Source organism: Lactuca saligna, chromosome 8 (genome assembly GCF_052625555.1).
Source record: "Lactuca saligna cultivar CGN05327 chromosome 8, ASM5262555v1, whole genome shotgun sequence".
Classification (NCBI taxonomy): domain Eukaryota; kingdom Viridiplantae; phylum Streptophyta; class Magnoliopsida; order Asterales; family Asteraceae; genus Lactuca; species Lactuca saligna.
Genome location: NC_136424.1, coordinates 190,517,760 through 190,542,808, shown reverse-complemented (window position 1 = coordinate 190,542,808; position 25,049 = coordinate 190,517,760).

Genomic DNA, 25,049 nt, shown 5'->3' with positions numbered 1-25,049 from the left:
ATACTCATTTGTTAATGGGCTAAGCTAATATGGAAGTCCATGGATGATCCATGGATCTTTTAACCCATGGATCCTTGGAAAAGGAAAGGTCATGGGTTATTAGAGTTTCACCCTAATCGTGTACACTATATAAGCATGCTTATGGAGCATGAAATGGAGGCTAGTGTAACTAGTGAACTAGTGTGTGTGAGCTTGTGTGTGGCCGAAAATACAAGTGTGTATTCTCTCTCAAAGTTATCCAAGAGTTTGTGGTGTTTTGTGATTCCATTTGAGGCATTCACACTATTAGTGCTTGGCCCTCAAACTCCTCAAGAACCAAACTCATCAACAAAGGTATGTAATCTCTTCTAACTCTTTTATGTTTAAAAGTACCCCATGTCATGTTAGATAGGTTATGAATCTTGGAAAATTATTATTTTGCATGTATTTAGACAAACATAGATCCAAGGTTTATTAGGGTTGCATGCACACTTAGGAAGTGTTAGATTGCTCAAAACCCAACAATAACATCTTATATTATTGAAACCGAGATGTGTGAGTTGTATCTTGCTAATCGGTTGCATATTGTTAATATGAAAACGCACTAGTAACTTGGTGTTATAAAACATATTGTTGTGTGTGATTCGGTGAGTGAGTGCAAGCAAGCATTGTATCAAAGTTTATCCTTTCCTTTTATCCAAAGAAAGATACAAGCGATATCTTTGGGCACCTCGATGATTTAGTGATGACAAACGTAAATGCACGGCCGGGATAGGGCTAATTTGATTTGTTCAATTAGTCAGTCGTCATAAATCGGAAATCGAGATATAGTACAAAGAGAATGATTAGAAATCATATCTCAGACGATATCTAGAATGGAGGAATATATGATCCCTTATCTAAGGATGTGCGTATCTGATAGGACCAGAGTTGACAGCGGCTTTGGAAAGCTACGATTGCAGATCAGGATCTGAATTCATACGCATAATAGTTATTAGACTTACCCAAGTGGGAGACTGTTGGATTAGTGTCTAAGTCCATAACTATTTTGGTATGTACTTGACCTGATGGTGCATGATACTTTTGGGTTGCCTTCACCAAAGCAACTTGATAGGATGAATTATGGAGAGAAAGGATTAAATATGATTTATTAATATATTATGGGAATAATATATTAAACGAGAAATCATATTGTTTAATTAATATTAGTCAATAATTAATTGGTAATTAGTTTTGTGAAGGGACTGAAATTGTAATTATAAGATAATTATAATTTGGGCCATGGATTCCCTTATATTATAAGGTGGAAAAAATCTATGGGGAAGCCCATATGAAATCGTCCAAGGCCTTGAGGAAAGGGCTTCATGGGTTGCTTAGGGCTTAAGCATCCAATTTAGGGTTTCCTTGTTAGATAACCCTAATAGCCCAACTATATAAAGAAACCTTAAGGCTCAAAAACGTGGGCTAAGCTTCTTGTTAGGGTTTCTACACGTTTTGGTAGCCTCCAACCATTAGAGGAGTGACACTTGTGACTCTAAGCCTTCCAAAGTCAATACAAGGAGATTTGTGATTATTATTGCTACATAACAATCAAGGTAACATTATAAACCTGTTCTTATGTTAATATGATTATTTGAATGCTAGAATTAGGGTTTATAGTCTTGGATAACTTGCATGTACAATAGAGAAACCTAGATCCAAGCTTTAGGTTTGTATGAGCACATAGGATGTTCTTAGGACCAAAACCCATCAGTACTGTAATGTAGTGCTATAAGGACTACCGTTGTACTAACTACCTTAAACTGGATTTATATTAAGGCATCATGTGATTAATTGTACCATACTATCGACAGGTAACAACGAAAAAGATATGGTCGTAAAAAAAGAAATGACGTTTGGCACCCGCAGACCTGCAGGTCTGGCTGTAGCTAGCAGCAAGGTGTAGGATAGTCAATCCAGTATAGATCTATACACAAACTCACGCTCTCCCTTCAAGAGACTCTGGCTACAACACGGGCCATGACATTTAAGTCATGCTCCTATTCATATCACAATGGTTAACGTATTCATGTATATGTAATCTAATGAACTGTTCTAGCTATAATGTATGCGCTCTCTATCTAGCAAGTATAGTAATATACTATAATCTTCTAGCTATATTGTATGTGCTCTCTATCTAGCAAGTATTGACTCATGAATGACCTGACTCATTGTATGATATCGCGTTCTAGTAATAGTTCTAGTATCTTCCTAAACTACCCCTATGGTAGTTTACTAGTAATCTAACTGGTATGTATGGACACGGATGTATACCCTTGCAACCCAAGGGCATTGGATGAACTGAATACGACTTTATGAATATATATATATATATATATATATATATATATATATATATATATACATATGGTATATAACTAATATTTAAACGACCTTCGGACGGATACCCGATATCCCACAAGACCACATCTCAAGCGCGCAAAGGAAATAGGGTGGATAGCCTTCCTAAGTCTTTTAAACATTTCTTATATATATATATATATATATATATATATATATATATATATATAGGTATGCAATTGATAATATAAAAGCATAAAATAAGTTTTGGTAAAATCTTTAAAGACTTTTAAACTACTAAGAAAGATTACGTGATGTCAGTTTGGAAAATGGTTTGAAAGCAGTATATAGGAACAAATATAAGTATAAGGAAAACCTTTCTACATAATTATTATCTAAGAAAAGATCGACTTGATGTCAATCTATGAAGCGGTTTTAAAGGCATGGGTTTAATAAAACAGTTTAGTATAAAGAAACATTTGTTTGAAACACAATTGTAAATGAGTTTGAAATGAAACATGTAGAGTAAAATGTATAGTGTAATAAGGAGTTTTAAACACATAAAGTGTTTATGAAAAACATTTGAAGTAAACTGTTTGGTAAAACGGCTAATGAGTAGCCAATCACTTGAATACTGCTTATTAATCACATGTGATTGATATAACAATTAACATAATTCTACTTGTATCTCCCCCATAAAACATTTAAAAATAGTTAAAACATTGATTAAAGGGTATGAACTCACCTGTTGTGGGTGATATGGATGAACTGATGAGGTAGGACTGCTAGGTGTCATGTGAAGACTTTAGACACACGCAATGGTCCTAATTACATATGAAGACATATGTATATAAACAATTAGTGATTATAACACTAATTAAACATCTATAAACATCCTAATGTGAGGAAAACACTTTTGGTCAAGTGCTAGGAGGCTAATGGGTTGCAACAAGGGAGTGCAATACCTCTTATGGGAGTTTATGGTCAAATGACCATATGTGTTGGAGTTTACGGCCCAGGGGAGTAAACTCCTGGATGTAAAATATCAATAGGGTCCCTAAATGAACCTTAGAATTATTACAACTTAAGTGGTGAAGTGCTTCTAGGCTTAAATGAGTGTTTGGGCTTCTTTTTAACTCCATTTAGGAGTTCACGGCCTTGCGACCTCTCCCCCATGAGTTTACGGGCGTAAAGTCATGGTAACGAGTACCATTTGATGTTTTGAGGTTCCTAACACTTCAAATATATGATCTAAGTTGGGTTCTAGGCATAAGGAAGGAGTTAGGGTGTCATTTGTCCCATTTATAGGGGTTTACAGCCCAGGAACTTGTCTTGGCCGTAAACTCCTTTATCCTTGTGATTCCTTATGTTTTCTAGGCTATAAATACTTTAGGGTACATGTCTAAATTATTCTCTTCCCTTAAGGAAGGTTTTTAGGGCATTTTGGCACATAAATATGGAGTTCACGACCGAAGAACTTCTTTTGCCGTGAACTCACTTTCACCATTGATTCTTAATTGTTTTGTGGTCTAAAACATGTAATGGTAGCTTCTAGGTTCATTTCCAAGGCTTTAAGGGACAATGGGCACACTTTGGCCCTTAAAAAAGAGTTTACTCTCCAAGTGTTCTTGGGCGGTAAACTCCCAAATCTTGGGGTTTTGATCCGATTTGGATGTTATAAAACACAGTCTAAGCTAAATAATATAACTAGATAGAAGTACTCACGATTTGGGATAAAAACCCAAGGATCCGTGAGAGAGAATTCAGCTTTTCTCTAGTTGGAAATGCAACTAATGAATGAATATGGTTCAGATTTCTATATATAGTCCTGAGATTTTTGGCAGAAAATATTTTATTCCCAGAATGAACTCTAATAACATAGAGTATTGGAATAACAGTGTTGCACAAAACCCTAGTACATCCACTCTCCTGATATCTCCTTAAGTGCTAAACCTGAAATACTCAAACTTATACCCAAAGTCTGAAATTTTACTGTAACTGTTCTAACTTCTATTGGCTTCATATGGTTCGTTCAGAATGGAAAGTTCGGGTTGTCACATTTAGCCCTTAGTATTATTTGTAGACTTTCTGATTCACCTATAAATACGGGTTGTACTCAGGGTTAAATAGAAATTTTTCAAGTCTTTTTGTCTGATAATCTCTGTGTATGTGAAAGTATAATTGAGCTATAAACCAGATCTTCTTTACTCTTCGTATTCATATTACTTTAATTACATCGATTACATTCATACTCAATTAAATCTCTACTACATTTTGTCAAACATGAGTAGTGGAGATCATAGAGGGGAAAAATGGTCTTTTACCCATTTCAAGAATTAGAGAGAGATAGAATAATCTTTGGTTACTTAGAGTAATGAATAGAGTATGAATTAGAGATAATTATCTTATGTGATAGGCGGAGGCCAGTTCAAGATTTGTGTTTGAGGTTCTACTTGCTCGCTTATGAGGTGAGTCTTCTCACTATACTTTACCTAGAATGGTAATTGATTTGTAAATGAAGGGTATTATGTGTTATATTGATTATCGAGATATCCTGCATTTTGTCTTTCTGGTTTATGATGTGTATTATTCTGAGTTTACTGAGTTAGGACTAGAGGGTCCACCCGAGTTGTGGGACTAGAGGGTCTCATTGATACACATTGACCAGAGGGCCTTATTTGAGCATAATCATGAGAGGCTAATGAGATATGTGTGGTATTTTGGGTAACTCACTAAGCTTCGTGCTTACCATGTTATGTGTTATGTGTTTTAGGTACTTCATAGGATCATGGGATGGTGTCGGCTTGATTGTATACACGAGACTGAGCTATATTTGAGGATCTTGGATTTTGTTGTCATGCACATGTGTTTTGATAAAATGATATTTTGGAGCTTTTGTGATTTACATAATGAGATTAATGTTATTTTTAAATGATTTTTTTTTAAATTTATGGTGTTACATCAAACTACAACAGAAGGTAATATTCTAACTAGTTTTTATGATTTAAATATCAACTTGCATGCTAGTTTTAGGCTTCATACTTTACAATATTGTTGCACATATAATTAGAGAAAACATAGATCCAAATCTATTAGGGTTGTATGTGATGGGTTTTGAGCATTCTAACACTTCCTAAGTGTACATGCAACCCTAATAACCTTGGATCTATGTTTGTCTAATTTGTCATGCAAAGTTGAATTCCAAGGTTATATCCTATCTAGCATACATGGGGAACAATTTTAACATAAAGTATAGATAGAATAACTTACCTTGTTGTTGCTTGTGTTCCTTGAAACCTTGTGAGCCTAGCACCTCAAGTGGTGATGCCTCAAATGCTTCACACAACACCAAATGCTCTTGGAAGAACTTATGAGAGAATACACACTCTTCAAAATCGGCCAAGCCCCCTTATTACTTAGTGTAACCGATTTGGGAGGAGATCATATTCCTTATATAGTGTTGACACATCTAGGGTTAAACCCTAATGTGTCATGACTCTTCATTTCCATGACCCATGGGTTTGTAACTCCCATGGAGCATCCATGGAGCATCCTATGGGTGGAACCGAACTTGATGATCCATGGAGCCTTTTAGCCCACTATACAAGATATGGATGATTTACTTAATCAACCCATATATTTAATTAGTTATCTTTTGATCACTTAATTAATTCTAAATTAATTCTTGATCAAACTAATCAAATAATATTATTAATATATTAGAACTTATAATATATTAATAATCTCCAAGCGTTATTTCTCTCATTTAGTTTATCCAATTGCATGGTGCCATGCAACCCAAATGGACCATGCCGGGTCGGGTCAAGTACATACCAGAAATAGTTATGGACTTAGACACCTTATCCAACAGTCTCCCACTTGGATAAGTCTAGTAACTATTACTGCAAGTATGATTTCAGGAACCGATCGGTAATCATAGCTCTTTACAAGGTTCCTCGAAACTTGAGAAGATGATGGTACGCCATTTAAGATAAGTGATCATATAATCCTCTGTTCTAGATATCAGTCGGACAAATACATGGAACAATGTCTTACTTATTGTCCAACATTTGTTTCCCGATTTCCGATTTGTTTGACAATGAACTTTATTGAACACATCAATCTAGTTCTGACCGGGCCCGGTACATAGGTCAAAACAAAATCATCGAGGGGCCCATATATCAGCTTCTAATCCAAGAAGGAACAGATAAACTTCGACTCATATGTTTGTTCTACTACTTATTGAATTACACATAAGAGCACGATTTTATAACATCGAGTTACCAATGCGTTTTTCGTACAATCAATGCATAACCAACTCGTAAGTAACAAATCATATCTCTAGGTTTAAAGATTTATATGATATTACCGTCTCACGATCACTCGAGATAGAATTCCATGAAGTGATTCCAGTGAGCGTGGGTTGAGTCCAATGCTCAGAACTTATGAGCACTCATGATTGTTGTAGCCTTGTCCCAGACCTCTACAATCAAACATGACAGTCTTGATTCATACCTACTTCCGACATATGACCGACTGTGGAGGTTTGAATAATATGTTATACCAAACAAAATTATTCTGGAAGTCAAAACATGCAAAAGAAATATAGTAAACGATCGAAAAGAGATAGCAACACTTTACTCATAAATAAACACTTTTATTCATCATCAAATGTCAATTACACTTTACAAATTTCAAGATTATCTAACTACTAAATCTAATATCATCCTTCAGCCCTATGCTCCGAGCATGTTGGAGATGCTTAACCCGAGTCAGTCCCTTCGTAAGGGGATCTGCCGGATTCTCATCTGATGATACCCTCTTTGCCACGAGGAGTCCTTCTTCGATCCGATGTCTGATGAAATGATATTTTCTGTCAATGTGTCTGGATCTCCCGTGATCCCTTGGTTCCTTGGCTAAGGCAACAGCACTTTCACTATCACAGAAAATTTCCATCGGCTCTTTAATAGCTGGTACAACTCCAAGGTCTCCAATGAAGTTCCTCAGCCATAACGCCTCCTTTGCTGCTTCGCTAGCTGCAATATACTCTGATTCACAAGTAGAATCAGCCACTGTCTCTTGCTTGGAACTCTTCCAAGAAATTGCTCCTCCATTTAGGGTAAAGACCCAGCCCGACTGAGAGCGGAACTTATCCCTATCAGTTTGGAAGCTAGCATCACTATACCCTACAACTCTCAAGTCATCACTCCCACCGAGGGTAAGGACCCAGTCCTTAGTCCTTCGCAGGTACTTGAGAATACTCTTTACCGCAGTCCAGTGTGCCTTGCCAGGATTCCCCTGAAACCTGCTAACCATGCTCAAGGCAAAGGCTACATCAGGTCGAGTACACGTCATAGCATACATGATCGAACCTACAGCCGAAGCATAAGGTAATCGACTCATTTCTGCTATCTCAGCCTCAGTGCTAGGGCTTTGTGTCTTACTCAGCTTGGCGCTACTCTGGATGGGCACCTCTCCTTTCTTGGAGTCTTGCATTCTGAATCTCTTCAGAATCTTCTCCAAGTAGGTACTTTGACTAAGTCCAATTAGTCTTTTACTCCGATCTCTCAAGATTCTTATCCCCAAAATATAGGCAGCTTCACCAAGGTCCTTCATAGCGAAACACTTTCCAAGCCAGGACTTTACTTCCTGCAAGGTTGGAATGTCGTTTCCTATGAGTAGTATGTCATCCACATACAATACCAAAAAGCTAACTATACTCCCACTAGCCTTGACATATACACAAGATTCATCTTCACTCCTAGAAAAGCCAAATTCCTTGACCTTTTCATCAAAGCAAAGATTCCATCTGCGAGGTGCTTGCTTTAATCCATAAATGGATTTCTCAAGCTTACACACTCTATTAGGGTACTCGTTACTGACAAAACCCTCTGGCTGACTCATGTAAACATCTTCAGCCAACTTCCCATTAAGGAAAGCGGTTTTGACATCCATTTGCCAAATTTCATAGTCATGAAATGCGGCTATGGCTAACAGAACCCGAATAGACTTAATCTTGGCTACCGGAGAAAAGGTCTCATCATAGTCCACTCCAGGAATTTGAGAGAAGCCCTTTGCAACCAGCCTAGCCTTATAAGTGTGTACTTTACCATCCATGTCGGTCTTCTTTTTGAAGACCCATTTGCACCCTACAGTTTTTCGACCTGGTACATTCTCAACCAAGTTCCAAACTTGATTGTCATACATGGATTGTATCTCGCTATCCATAGCCTCTTTCCATTTAGCAGACTCGGGGCCCGCCATGGCTTCCTCGTAGCTGTTAGGGTCATCATGAATTACTAGTGTCTCATCACTAATAAGTGTCTCACCTTCTGCAGTAATATGGAATCCATAGTAATGCTCAGGTGCACTCCTAACTCTCGTGGAACGTCTCAGAGGTACAGATTCGTCAATTGGCTCAACAGGAGTTACCTCCTCAAGTTGAGGGCTAGAGTTTGAAGTTCCTTCACCACTTGACTCTTGAATTTCTTCAAGATCAACTTGCCTCCCACTGTCTCCTTGGCTTGTAAACTCTCTCTCTCGAAAGACTCCTCTTCTTGCTACAAAGACCACGTTGTCACTAGGTCTGTAGAAGAGGTAACCAAAGGAATGCTGTGGGTAGCCGATGAAAATACACCTCTCGCTTCGGGGTTCGAGCTTATCATGAGTCTCGCGTCTCACGAAGGCCTCACAGCCCCAAATCTTGATGTGGTCTAGTTTAGGTACTTTACCAGTCCACATCTCGTGAGGAGTTTTGGCAACTTTCTTTGTAGGGACTAGATTGAGGATATGTGCGGCAGTCTCTAAGGCATACCCCTAGAATGAGATTGGTAGCGAAGCTCGACTCATCATGGAACGAACCATGTCCAACAAGGTTCGATTACGCCTCTCAGCCACACCATTCAACTGCGGTGTCCTGGGAGGTGTCAATTGTGAGACAATCCCACATTCCTTTAGATAGTCGAGGAACTCTGAACTAAGATACTCACCACCTCGATCGGATCGAAGCATCTTAATGTTCCTGCCCAATTGATTCTCGACTTCCTGTTTAAATTCCTTAAACTTCTCGAAAGTCTCTGACTTATGCTTGATTAAGTAGACATATCCATATCTACTGTAATCATCGGTAAAAGTCAAATAATAACGATTAGCATCTCTTGTGGCATGTTTGAATGGTCCACACACATCCGTGTGTATAAGGTCCAACAAACCTTCACCCCTTTCACATGAGCCTGTGAAGGGTGACTTTGTCATTTTTCCAAGTAAGCATGATTCGCAACTATCATTTGACTTTAGGTCAAACAACTCCAAGATTCCATCCTTTTGGAGTTGGCCTATGCGTTTCTTGCTTATATGTCCAAGACGACAATGCCATAACGATGCTTTATCCAAGTTATTATTATTAGTAGAATCAATACACAAGACATTATTTCCTAAGTTATCTACAATAGATACAGCTTCATACACACCATCACAAGGTAATGCTTTAAAATAAAGTACATTATTAAAGAAAGCATTAATCGAACCAACTTCATTATCAAACGAAAAGGTGAAACCTTGTTTGTACAATGCATGAAAGGAAATAATATTTCTTGCCATTTCTGGCGAATAACAACATTTATTCAAATCTAAATTTAACCCACTACTTAGCGATAAAGTATAAACTCCAATCTTGGTGACAGGTGTAACTTTCCTATTCCCCATGATTAAGTTTATTCTTCCTTGCTCCACATTCTCACTTCTTCCTAGTCCCTGCAAGTCACAACAAATATGAATTCCGCAACCTGTATCAAGGACCCAAGATTTCGAATGGGGTGAGTTATTAGAAATGATAGTGTAAATACCTGCATGGTTGGGTTTGACTTTCCCATCCTTTACATCTTGCTGGTACTTTGGGCAGCTCCGCTTCCAATGAGCTTTTTCGTGGCAATAGAAGCATTCAGCCTCTTTTGGGTCAGAAGAAGCATTCAGCCTCTTTTGGCTCCGCGTCCACTTGAAGAAGAGCCATCAAGGGTCCGAGCCTTGGTACCCTTTGAAGATCTCTTTCTCTTCCTCCCTCGACACTGCCCGATTGCCAAGACCGGAGTTGTTTCTGGAGTAGGAGTGATAGCAACCGACTTCCCCTTAAGACCTGTTTCTGCGGTCTTGAGAAGTCCCTGAAGTTTGCTGAGGGTGACCTCTTCCTTGTTCATGTGATATGTCATGCGGAATTGATCATAGCACGATGGTAAGGAGTGCAAAATGATATCTATTGCAAGCTCCTTAGGGAAGTTCACATTGAGCTTCAGCAACCGATCCACATACCTTTGCATTTTCTGCATGTGGCTCGTGACGGACTCTCCGTCCTTCATCATGGTTGTTATCATGGAGCAGATGACTTCGTACCTCTCTTGTCGTGCACTTTGATGGTATCTTTCCATCAAATCTTGGTGCATTTCATAAGGGTAGAAGTCTTCATAAGACTTTTGGAGTTCAGCTGTCATGGTGGCTAACATGATGCAAGCCACCTTGGTTGCATCTCTTTCATGAGTATGAAAGTCAGCGATCTCCTGGGGAGTTGCAGTGGACTCGTCAATTTCCTTAAGCTCCTTGTCAAGGACATATTCTTTTTCCTCGTAGCGGGTAATCATCCTGATGTTTCTGATCCACTTATTGAAGTTGGATCCATCAAAGGTGACTTTCCCACATAGACTCATAAGAGTAAAGGAGCCATTAGGATTCGAGCCAGAAGCATTGTTTGAAGACATCTGAAAAGAAGAACAAGTTTAGTTTAGATTTAAGAGAGTCCTTAATAAAACACCCAAATGTAATATTAAGGCTAGGATCCAATCACAATATAATATAACTTAGAAGAGGTATGCCGTAATCTAAGCTATACCATATTTGAAAGGTAGGTGAATGACGATTCACCAATTTCCACCACGAAAACCGAAATATGAAATATTTAGTTTTTATTGGTTTTAGAAATTCCTAGATTCTTTGAGATCCAATGAACTTTTCAAAGGCATGTTTCGATCTCGGGAGTGCCCTCCAGGTTTTGTGACTGGGATGCCGAGGATCACAAAACGAGGTGTGAAGTAACCATGCAGATCACTTGGTACCTTTAAAGTTTATCACTCAATCGATGTGCCGGTAAACCACACACGCTCCACCGATACTATAATAAACCTTAAGTCACCCTTTACCTACCTTGTTAAGTCCAAGTTAGTGTGCCGGTTAACCACACACGCTCCACCAACGACTTTGACAAAGTGTAAAGTGTAATTTCATGGATTAGCACCTTATTCACATTTTTCCTAAAGTAACTAAGATTGGGAATTTAATAAACATTTAGTTACTTTATTATATTCATCATACTTTGAATGAGAATTTATAAGTCCTTGTCTTACCCGTTCGGCTAACGACCCTCCACCAGTCAAGCAAGCGGTGGGTGAGAATATACACCCATTAAGTCACCATTTTATAGGCAACAACCTTATACCCACCTTATAGACCGGCTTCGTGAATGAGGCATACTAGCGGTAAGACGACTTGTTCTTATACATATATATATATAATTATTAAATTATCATAATATAAGTATAAGGGTTGAATTTTAACTTTTAAAATTCTAGGGGTTGGAACTAAAGTTTTAACTTAACTTTACTTGTTCCAAAACTTGAGGGCAAGTTTTGTAACTTTCAAAACTTTTCATTTCTTGTAACTTATGAGTTTAATAGAGTCATAAAATGAAGACTCTTCATTTTTATAACTCTTGTGTTTTCTTAATGGTTTTTAACTCAAGTGACTCTTGGTTTTCCATAACTTAAGGATAAGTTATGGACTCCATTAAAACACATTATGATCAAGAATTAAACTACCAAATAGGTTACAAATAATTCCTATGATCATCTAAAACACCATAAGAACAAGAACATGAATATGAACATAATCAAAAATTACATAAAACTTTGTAATTTTGATAACTAGTTGTTGTAAATGAATTAGCAAAACATTACACCACCAAAAACAAGTTTATATTTACTAAAACAGTTTAGGGTAATGTTTCTAATTCATTTCCAGCATCTGAATCAAAATTCTGCACTCATTCGACCCTACTCGCCGAGTGCATGAACATGACTCGCCGAGTTGGTTGAAGATACACATGGACTCGACGAGTCCCCCCTATAGACTCGACGAGTCCGATCGCAGACAGCAAATTTCCGATTCTGTTTTCAACTTTTAAGCACAAATAAGAACAAACAAGCCTAGGCTCTGATACCACTGATGGGTTTTGAGCATTCTAACACTTCCTAAGTGTACATGCAACCCTAATAACCTTGGATCTATGTTTGTCTAATTTGTCATGCAAAGTTGAATTCCAAGGTTATATCCTATCTAGCATACATGGGGAACAATTTTAACATAAAGTATAGATAGAATAACTTACCTTGTTGTTGCTTGTGTTCCTTGAAACGTTGTGAGCCTAGCACCTCAAGTGGTGATGCCTCAAATGCTTCACACAACACCAAATGCTCTTGGAAGAACTTATGAGAGAATACACACTCTTCAAAATCGGCCAAGCCCCCTTATTACTTAGTGTAACCGATTTGGGAGGAGATCATATTCCTTATATAGTGTTGACACATCTAGGGTTAAACCCTAATGTGTCATGACTCTTCATTTCCATGACCCATGGGTTTGTAACTCCCATGGAGCATCCATGGAGCATCCTATGGGTGGAACCCAACTTGATGATCCATGGAGCCTTTTAGCCCACTATACAAGATATGGATGATTTACTTAATCAACCCATATATTTAATTAGTTATCTTTTGATCACTTAATTAATTCTAAATTAATTCTTGATCAAACTAATCAAATAATATTATTAATATATTAGAACTTATAATATATTAATAATCTCCAAGCGTTATTTCTCTCATTTAGTTTATCCAATTGCATGGTGCCATGCAACCCAAATGGACCATGCCGGGTCGGGTCAAGTACATACCAGAAATAGTTATGGACTTAGACACCTTATCCAACAGTATGTGCACCATAGGATGTCGTAGTATACCAAAACCCAACAGTGGTATCAAACCCATGGGTTGTTTTCTATTAGATTGATGCAATTGTATTATTTTCAAAGTTGAAAAAACAAGAAAATTGTTGTCTGACCACTGGACTCGATGAGTCCATGAATGAACTCATTGATTAGACTCACAAGTTCATGAACTCAACGAGTCCATTATTAGACTCGACGAGTTGGGCAATCTGTTGGTAGTTTTTCAGGGTTTTTGGCCTGTTTTGGATTAGAATCATTACTACAAAATGTTTTGGTTCATTAAATTTGATTTTTTAATATGTAATGAGCATCCCCGTCCAATAACATGATTATTGTAAAATTTTTAGATAATTACTTGATTTTGTGAAAAACTAATTATTTGTAAAACTTAAATCTTTTTGATATATGAGTTGAATTATGTCAAATTACTTAAAGGTAAAATTCCTTGATTATTTCATTAGTTTAAAATTTTGATCTAAACAATTTATGAAACCTCCATAAGTTATGGATATGAAAAGTCTTATTCATAAAACAAATTAATTCCTTAAAATATGAATCCTAAGGTCATGAATGGTTACAAGTCTTGCCATTAAATTTTTAAGTCCAAAGGTGTTGAAGAGTTTCAATTGTAAAATATTAAATACAAAGCCTTTTCACTTAATAACTTCAATTTAGAGTTAAAAGTTTTAATTATGGCTTTGTTAATAACTAATTAAAAGAGTATTAGTAAGTCCATAATTATATGGTTTCAGTTTAATTAAATTAAAAGGCTAGTTTAATTGATAGATTGAACCCCCTAGTATTTTAAATGTTTAAAATACACCCTTATACTATATAATATTAAAAGTTTAATGTATTAAATATGTTTAATTAAAAAGTTAGTCCCATCGTTAGTAGTCCTCATTCATGATGGCGGTCTATAAAGGGGGGGTGGGGGTATAAGGTTATTGCCTATAACATGGTGGTTTAATGGGTGTCCTCTCTCACGCACCGCTTCCTTGACTGGTGTAGGGTCGTTAGCCAAATGGGCTTGCCAGGATGTTTAAATTGTCATTAAAAGTATAATGAAAGTACTAAATAACTAAATATTTATAAATCCCCAATCTTAGTTACATAGAAAAAATGTGAATTTTATGGTAACCCATAAAATTGCACTTTGCACCTTGTTAAGTCGTTGGTGAAGTGTGTGTCGTTAACCGACACACTAATCTGGGACTGACAATATGTGGCAAAGGGTAGCTTGATGTTAATCATGGATAAATGGAGTGTGTGTGGTTAACCGACACATTTATTGGATGATTTGTAACATTAAGTGTAGCACGTTAATTTTCATGGTTATTAACACATTGTTTGTGATCCTCGGTATCCCAGCCATAAACTTGATAGGGCATAATCAAGATTAAACATGCCATTGAAACTTTCAATGAATTTCAAAAGATCAAGGAATTTCTATTCATTTAAAACCTAAAAATTCATTTTTGTTTTTCATGGTGGAAATTGGTAATTCATTTACCTACCTTAAAGTATTTTACAATTGGATTACAGCATCCCTCTTTTGAATTGAAGAATATTGCGTTGGGTCCTAGCCTTAATATTTCATTTTGTGTGTTATATTAAGGACTTAAATCAGCTAACTCGAACTTTTCCCTTATATATGTCTAGTTTTGACAACTATGGTCTTCCTGAATCTTTTGAAAAAGCATTCCTCATGAAGATGATGTTTCCAGAAATCATACTTCACTTCCTCCACATCCTCCAATTATTCTCCCTAACCCACATGCTCATAGGGTTGAAAATTTCAAGATCAGTCAAGCCCTATTGGAAAGAGAACATGAAGATGGAAAGTCTGTATGTGCTCACATCTTGGACATGACGCTACGTATTGATAGGATCGGAATCTTAGGTGTCATGTTCCCAAGGAAGTTGGTTGTTGACTTGGTTCTTCAGTCACATCATGAGTCATATAGTTAGTTTCTTAAAGACTACTATATGACAAACTGCGACGTTACCCTTATCGATCTTATCTATTTGTTTATTGTTGTTGAATCAAAAATGATTTGGCATACTGGTAAATAAAGCCTAATTGGAAGATCTACTTCCTAAACTTCTATGGACACTAACAATGGAAACATTGGAACCAAGAAATGATTTCTCTTTCAAAGGGAAAGGGAAAGACTAAGTCTAAGTCTGTCCCATGTACCATTCCGAAAGAGTCCGTATGCTTCTATTGCCATAATTAGGGACATTGGAAGCGAAGTTGCCCTGACTACCTGAGAGATCTAACACATGGTAGAATCAAATCATATGTTTCCACTTTAGGTAATTTCATTATCTAACACTATTAACTTCTCATTTATTGATTCTTATTACATGATGTAAAGCTACATGTTGATGTTTTGCAGAATCAAAGAGAAAGATGGAAGGTTAAAGTAAATAGCATGATGAGTCTGATTGCGAAGAGATGGATTTAGATTGTGTGGCTCGATGATAACATTTGTGAGTTGCTGCTTAAGAGTCATAATTAATTAGTTAGAAATGTAGAGTAACATAGTTTTCATTTGTAATTGCTTTGTAAGGAAAAGTTTTTCCGCAAATTTTATAAATAAAGAAAATCTATGTTTTATCTTATTTATATTTCCTTACAATAGTATTTGTTAAAAATGGTGTTTATATATTGTTAGCAATATTGAAAATGGATTTGATTCATTCGAATGTGGTAGTGTCATAATTTACCAAATAAGGAAAGATTCTCATCACCCAAATTTCAGTTGGATAGAAACTTGGAATCATGCAACTTGTATTGTATGATGAATGAGAACCTTCATATTTGTTAAATTAGGACTAATTCCTTGTTCACATGTATATGTGATTCAAATAGATGACTAGGGCATCATGTACACTTGGTTGTGCGCTGGTTAGGTCCACCAGAAAGAGCAATTCTTCATGATTTACTAAAAGTTTAGTAAATATGGTTATGCTTACAAGATTAAGTGTAATTCTGAATCATTGAAAAAGTTTTCAATGTATAGCAGAACGAATAAGAAGAATCAAATTATGCCAAAAGACAAAAGTTTCTCCAATATAAAAGGAAGGGAGAGTACTTGAGTATCATGTTTTATGATTATGTTAGTGATTATGAAACCATATCACAATTGATCCTCGAAGGACATCTTAGTACATTTGTACGCCTAAGAAGAGGAATCGTGAATTATTGAAATGGTAAAACCAAAAGGTGAATCATACTTCATTCAAAAATCGAGTCTTGGTGTAACAATCCAAGATCGAGCCTTAATAGACATAATCTTATGAAAGGTTTATAAAGCTTATAAAAGGTATAGTAAAATGTTTACTACTCTTGTAAATTTGAAATTAGTAAGTTGTGATGTTTTGGATAAGACATAGACCAACTAAGACCAATTGTGTGAAGTGTTTGTCTTGATAAGAAACCACACTAACTCTTGAATATTTGACTGTCAAGGAATTTTTCTTGACAATGGCAATGTTATATGTCAAGAGGTCAGTCAGAGTCTTAAAGGTCTTGAAAAGCTTCAATAACTAATCAAAAATAAACCTGTTATTAATCACTAGCACATGACTTAAGATTTATAACCTATCGTGTTGACATGTTCTTGTTTTTGTGCCCATTCCAGTCAATTTGATTACGCATGTGAGTTCTATGAGTACTCAATTGTTTGCATAACAACTTGGAAGCAATGGTAGGCCCTTAAGCTACCACGTGGCAAGAAATTAAGATTGAACAAGTTTGGTCCATATGAGTTTGGATTTGTCACTAACCATGTCTAGTGATTATGGTTATGAAAAATTCACAAGGATAGGAACAAATACACCATAAAATCTAAATGTCATAAGGTTTCTCTCCAATTCATGATAATGGTTGTGAGGAAACGCTTTCACTAAGTATATTTTAAAGGATTATAGTTAGCAGTTGTGATAATTGCGTTCTCCAATTCGAGTATGATTACGGCATCCCTTTTTATAATTCGAATTGTGAGAAATTGGCAAATAGTTTGAACAATCAGGACTTATTAGTATACATTCTAAAAGTTTCAAACACACCCTTGTGATATTTAATCTAAAAGGTTTATGAGCTTGAGAAGTCTGGAAAATACTTTTCGAAGCATCGAGTATCAGAAATTTTAACTCTGGTAAGGAAATAAAAAAGTATTGATTTCTAGAAGTCCAACTTCTTTGTGTGTACATGTCAAAGCTAGTTGGAGCATAAGTGTTATGCTATTAAATAAATAATTGTTATCCTAGTGGGAGCATAATTATTATGGTAAGTGTTGCAAGTTAGAAATGTTAATTATGGAAAACAAAAGTTTCAATTCACAAAGTTGCATAGTTTGAAAAGTTGTTTTGCTATAATTAAGGTAGATGAAATTATACTTCATTTCAAATCTAAAAGCTTAGACTATGAGATTTAAATCAAATATAGTCAAGGATGTATATGAATGTTATGTTGGAATGGTTCAAAATAAAGAAATTCTATATATGGAAATACTATAGCAAGAGACTTGTAAAGCACCATGACATTATGTGAGACATTATGAATCGTATCCTATATGCTTCTAGTATACGGTCGATTGCATATGCTATAATATTCGCCTGTTCTAATTTTCCAAATGCTTAGGGCATTAAGAGGGAAAAAAAGGACTAGAACACGGTGTGACTAAGTAGTTAAACAATTGCAAAGAACAATCTACGGTTTGCCAAAGATTGGTTGTTTGTCAGCAATTGGAAGTATTGTAATTGATTGACCATATTGACATTATTATGAATAGATAGGTTACTATTAATAATGAATTTTCATATGAAAAATATGGAAATGCTTCCATATTGGGAGTTGGACATTAGGAATATATATGGAAGTTAGAAAATTTTATGCAAGTAGGATGTTCAAAGGAATGTACTTTGAATTTTAGACTTCTATTCCATTGAATTGTTTTGTTATAAATCTCCAGTGGAATGCTTTGTAATTTCATTGTCCAAGTCTCTTTGACTTTGGTGTATTGACATTACAAAAGGATCATTGCATAAAGGTTAGACCCTAACACATTCTAATAGTGGCAAGAGTTTGGTGTTCCTACACTTTTGATAAGGATTTGGAATTGTGAAATAAGCATCATTGGAAATGTTAACAACTCATTTATTTCAAAAAGTTAGGACCATAGGTAAACATCGTGTGCATGCTTGGAGCATGGATTAATATTGTTTTGATTCAACTATTAAGTTGATAAATCGAAACATCATACAATGAATAATGTGTAACCAATATTGTGATTAAATAAAAGGTGTTTTATTTATATTCAAAAGTTTTGAGACCATATTGGATTCGAATATTCTTGTGATTCACTTCGCATGTTTTGACTTCCCAAACAACAAGATTATTCAAACTTTCCACATTTGATCATACTTTGGAAGGCGGTATTGAAGCTAGACTATAATGAACAGGTCTGTAGATTGTCAAAAGGTGTTTAGACATAGCACAAGTTTGTTGTAGTATTCATGAGTACTCATGTATTAAGATTTGAGTATTGGATCCAACCCATGCTCATTTGAATCACTTCATGGATTTTATCACGAGTGATCATGAGACGATAATATCATTTATTCTTGAAACCAAGACATGTGAGTTGTAGTTTACATGTCGGTTGCACATTGACATATGTAAATGCAATATTAACTTGGTGTTATAAAACAGATTTTTGTGTGTTATTTGATGAGTAAGTACAAGCAAGAATTTGAGTGGAAGTTTATCCATTATTTTTACCCAATGTGGGATAAAAGCGATATCTATGGGCACCTTGATGATTTAGTAATGACAACCCTAAGCACTTGGCCAAGCCTGAATTGATTTGATTTGTTCAATTAGTCGGTTGTCATAAATGGATATCTTGAAGAATGGAGGAATATATAATCCCTTATCTAATGGATGCGTCAGAGTCTCATAGAGGCTTTTTGATCGCTACGATTGCTAATCATATTTGAAGTTACATTGGCAATTATAGTTATTAGACTTATCCTAGTGGGACACTATTGGAAAAGGTGTCCAAGACAATAACTATAATTGGTATGTACTTGACCCGATAATAGCATGGTCTATTTGGATTGCATTCATCAAAGCAATATGTTGGGAAGGATATTTGAGTAACAGGTTAATTATGATTTATTAAAGCATTATAAGTATAACATATTAATTGAGGGGTCATATTATTTAATTGGTATTGATCAATAATTAATTTAGTGATCAAAATAGACTAATTAAATTGATACATAGAGATTGGGCTAGTAATCAATGATTTGATTTGTGATGGGCTTATGTGTTAGTCCATGAATTGGTTATCCAAATCATATAGACGGATCATAAGCTTATGGTTATGTATTAGGTTTACACATGACCCTTGAAATAGAAATCAAGAATTGTGGATTATAATCAATGAAATAGAAATTAAATTATCATGCAATAATCATAATTTATTAGTTAAAAACAAGATTTTTAAATAAATCAAGAATTCCATAATAAACACTTTTATAAAAAATTATAGACACTTTGGGGACATCCGATAAAATTGGAATGATACAGAGAAGTGGTATCAGAGCTAAAGTTATAGAGAACATCGGTTTTTCTTTAAGAAAACACAACCTATAACTAAGACTTACAAAGAAATTCTTTTTACATCAAACATATTACTAGTATAATTAGGTAGGGAGTTGTACCATTGGACCTCGATTAAACATAGCCTGATCACCTGTGTTTAATTAAGGAAAGATTTATACAAAGCCTGAGCTAATTATAATGGGAATATGTTCAACAAAAATATTTGAGAAAAATTTATTTCAACAATTCAAAAAGTTAATTTTGGTGTGTGTAAGCATTGCATATTATAGGCATGCATTGTCATTTATTTCATATCTCATTGAAACTATGTCACAGTCCACTATGTCAACATCGTCATCTTCCCGCGCTACCGCCTCAACCGATGAGTCCGGCTACGTCACTGTTATCCCTCGACGTAATCCCCCCCGCCTCGGTTGAAGAAGACCATCGGAGGACACATAAGATACATGGAACTCGGTGTAGATCAGCAATGACAACGACCCGAGTCAACGATGCGAGGCATCGCCTTCGTCGGTGTTGCCACAGTCACAGCTTTATGGGCTTCACATTCGGAGGACGGCGAGGAAGAGTGTTCCCATTCCAGGAAGGATAGCCACCAGCTCAGCAGGATTTGGCATGGCAGGACCTAGCGGAGCAGGGCCCAGCGTTGCAGGACCGAGAGCACCATCACCGCAGCACGTTATAGGGATACCTGTCAGGCAGCCAGGTATGACCCCGGAGGAGTCCCGGACGATGCATTCGATGGCAGCGGATCTGCACCACAACCTCGCTGTAATAGATGGGCATCAGGAGATGTTGAACGAAGTGATGACAAGGATGGAAATCCTGTTTCAACATTCGATGGAGGCTGCTGACACTGCTAGTGCTGCTAGACGAGAGGCAGGTCATGCGATGACATCATATTATGTGCTTGGTGGGCTATTACTGATTGTGGTGTTGATGCTTCTTGTTGGGATAACGATTGGCTTTTGGTTCTGATTTCAATATTTTATTTTATTTTGTCATGAAATTAAAACCCATGTTGGGTGTCTTTTGGGAAAAACATTTAAAACTTTATTTTGGGATTGATGTATTGGTTTGGTTTCAAGATTATCTCAAATGGTAATGAAGAATTTTATTTTATGTTTGAAAACTTTTACTATGAGGTCAAACTCTAGAATTTATTTGGTAAATGGTTGAATAAAAGAGAATTTTCTTTTCTTTTCTTTCAAAAATCTATATGCCTAGTATTAATGCAAACCAATGATTTGACAACACTTACGGTTTTCAAAATAGTAGTGAACACATATTATACATTATTTTATGTATTTATACATATTTCTTCTCATGTTTCATAGAAACATGTGAGGAAGGCCTAATCACGGGCGCCCACAGAACGAAACACCCAATGTTGCTCAAGTTGTAGCACAACAGCTCATGGAAGCAATCCCAAACATTGTTACTCAAGTAACTGTAGGACTTAATGCTAACCAAGGAAGTAGTGGAGGAAACCAGGGAAACAATGAAAGAGAATGCAACTACAAGTCCTTTATGGCCTTTAAACCTAAGGAGTTCCATGGAAAGGAAGGTGCGGTTGGGTTGCTGAAATGGATTGACAGCATGGAGTCAGTCCTTCACATTATAAAATGCCTCGAGCACAACAAAGTTGAGTATGCAACTTGCCTACTCCAAGATAGGGAATTAACCTGGTGGAATACTCTAATGCAAACCCGAGGCCGTACAGCGGCATATCAGCTAACTTGAGAAGACCTAAAGAAGCTGCTGATAGAGGAGTATTGTCCCAAGGATGAACTTCAGAAGCTTGAATCTGAATTCTAGAACCATTCTATGGTTGGAACACAAATAGAGAAGTACACTGTTCGATTTCATGAACTAGAAAAACTGGTACCTCACATGGTTACTCCTGAGGAGAAACGAATAGATTGTTACATCTAGGGTCTGGCACCAGAGATTCGGGGAATGGTTACCTCAGCAAACCCAACTACTATTCAAAGTTCACTAAGTCTAGCAAATCGACTAACCAATGATGTGATACGGATGGGAGCATCGACATAGGAAAGCTCTAGTAGGAAGAGGAAGCCAGTAGATCAGGGAAAGAAGAAGTATGGAGGCAAGTCAGGGAGGAAGGAGAAAGTCTAAAGAAACTTTATGGTAAGAGCCCAAGAGCAAGAACGAGTGAAAACTCAGGAACAGGGAGTCATGGAAGTGTAGGAGAGAAAGCAGTACTCAAGACCGCTTCCGAAGTGCAATAAGTGTAACTTTCATCGCAAGGGAGCTTGCCCAATGTGCCAAAACTGTAAGCAAACAGGCCATTACTCGGAGTATTGTAAGCTGAATAAGGAGGGAAAAAGGGCATGTTACGAGTGTAGGAGTACTGATCATCTTCGTAGAGCATGTCCCAAACTAAACAAAGGGCCTGGTAACAATGGACAAGGCCAAGCCAGGAAAAACTTCCAAGGAAATCAAGTTGGACGGCCAAGAGTTGTAGCCTTTGTGATTGGTGTAGAAGAAGCTCGTCAGAAGCCTCAAGTGATAATAGGTACGTTTCTCCTGAACAACCATTTTGCATCAGTAATATTTGATGTGGGAGCAGATAGGAGTTTTGTTTCGTTAGCATTTAGACCGTTAATTGGCTTGAAATCGAGAAATATGTGATACGGATGGGAGCATCGACATAGGAAAGCTCTAGTAGGAAGAGGAAGCCAGTAGATCAGGGAGAGAAGAAGTATGGAGGCAAGTCAGGGAGGAAGGAGAAAGTCTAAAGAAACTTTATGGTAAGAGCCCAAGAGCAAGAACCAGTGAAAACTCAGGAACAGGGAGTCATGGAAGTGTAGGAGAGCAAGCAGTACTCAAGACCGCTTCCGAAGTGAAATAAGTGTAACTTTCATCACAAGGGAGCTTGCCCAATGTGCCAAAACTGTAAGCTAACAGGCCATTACTCAAAGTATTGTAAGCTGAATAAGGAGGGAAAAAGGGCATGTACGAGTGTGGGAGTACTGATCATCTCTGTAGAGCATGTCCCAAACTAAACAAAGGGTGTGGTAACAATGGACAAGGCCAAGCTAGGCAAAACAACCAAGGAAATCAAGTTGGACAGCCAAGAGTTGTAGCCTTTGTGATTGGTGTAGAAGAAGCTCGTCAAAAGCCTGAAGTGATAACAGGTACGTTTCTCCTGAACAACCATTTTGCATCAGTAATATTTGATGTGGGAGCAGATAGGAGTTTTGTTTCCTTAGCATTTAGACCGTTAATTGGCTTGAAATCGAGAAAGATGAGGAATGCTTATGGTATTGAACTTGCCGATGGGTATGAAATTAGGGCTAATGATGTAATTCCTGGTTGTACTATGAATTTAGTTGATAAAATCTTTAGCATTGACCTAATTCCTATGGAGCTAGGTAGTTTTGATGTTATAGTAGGGATGGATTGGTTATCCAAAAATAGAGCGGACATTGGTTGTTACGTGAAAGTCATTACAGTGCCTCTCCCTAATGGAGAAACCCTTATCATACACGGTGAGAAGCCAGGAAAAAGTTTAAACATAGTATCAAGCATGAAGATTCACAAGTACCTGAAGAAGAATTGTATTGCATTCATGGCCCACGTGCTAGAAAGAGAACCTGAAGCTAAGCAACTCAAGGAGATTCCAGTGGTTCAAAACTATCCCGAGGTGTTTCCGGAGGACTTGCCCGGTCTACCCCCTCACAGGCAGGTCGAATTTCGGATAGACTTAATTCCCGGAGCGGCGCCAGTAGCAAAAGCACCATATCGCCTTGCACCATTCGAGATGCAAGAACTATACGGACAACTTCAAGAACTTCTAGACAAAGGGTTTATTCGACCAAGTTCTTCACCTTGGGGAGCCCTAGTGTTATTCGTCAAAAAGGAAGATGGTTCATTCCGAATGTGCATTGATTATAGAGAACTGAACAAGTTGGCAATCAAGAATCGATATCCCCTCCCTCGAATAGATGACTTGTTCGATCAATTGTAGGGCGCTTCCTACTTATCAAAGATCAACCTTCGGTCAGGGTATCATCAACTAAGAATTCACGAAAGGGACATTCACAAAACAACATTTAGAACCCGTTACGGACATTATGAGTTCTTAGTCATGCCTTTTGGACTAACGAACGCACCTGTTGTTTTCATGGATTTGATTAATAGGTTCTGTAGACCATACCTAGACAGGTTTGTAATTATATTTATTGATGACATACTTGTTTACTCGCAAACCAAAGAAGATCACAATAGACATCTGAAGCTAGTGTTGGAGCTGTTGAAGGAGCAGAAATTGTTTGCCAAGTTCACTAAGTGTGAATTTTGGATTCGGGAAGTACATTTTCTTGGTCATGTGATCGGTGAAAGAGGAATTCATGTAGATCTAGCTAAGATCGAGGCAATCAAGAAATGGGAAGCCCCCAAAACCCCGAAAGAAATACGATAGTTCCTAGGATTAGCTGGGTACTATAGACGCTTCATTGGGAATTTCTCTAGGATTGCTCAACCATTAACATCTTTGACCCAAAAGGATAGAAAATTTCTCTGGGAAGAGAAACACGAAGAGGCCTTTCAAATCCTGAAAAACAAGCTGTGCAATGCACCAATTCTGGCTTTACCAGAAGGATAAGAGAATTTTGTGGTGTCTTGTGATGCGTCTCATCAAGGGTTAGGATGTGTGTTAATGCAAAAAGAGAAGGTCATTGCATATAATTCCAGACAACTCAAACCGCATGAGAAGAATTACACCACCGATGATCTACAACTAGGAGCAATAGTTTTCGCTCTTAAGATATGGAGGCATTATTTGTATGGAACCAAGTGCACCATTTATACCGATCGCAAAAGCCTTCAGCATATCCTGGATCAGAAAATGTTAAACATGCGGCAGAGAAGATGGGTAGAGTTGTTTAGTGATTATGATTGTGAGATTCGATATCACCCAGGAAAGGCTAACGTAGTAGCCTACGCTCTTAATAGGAAAGAAAGAGTGAAACCTTACCGTGTGAGAGCTTTGGGAATGGTAATTCAGACAAGCATGAA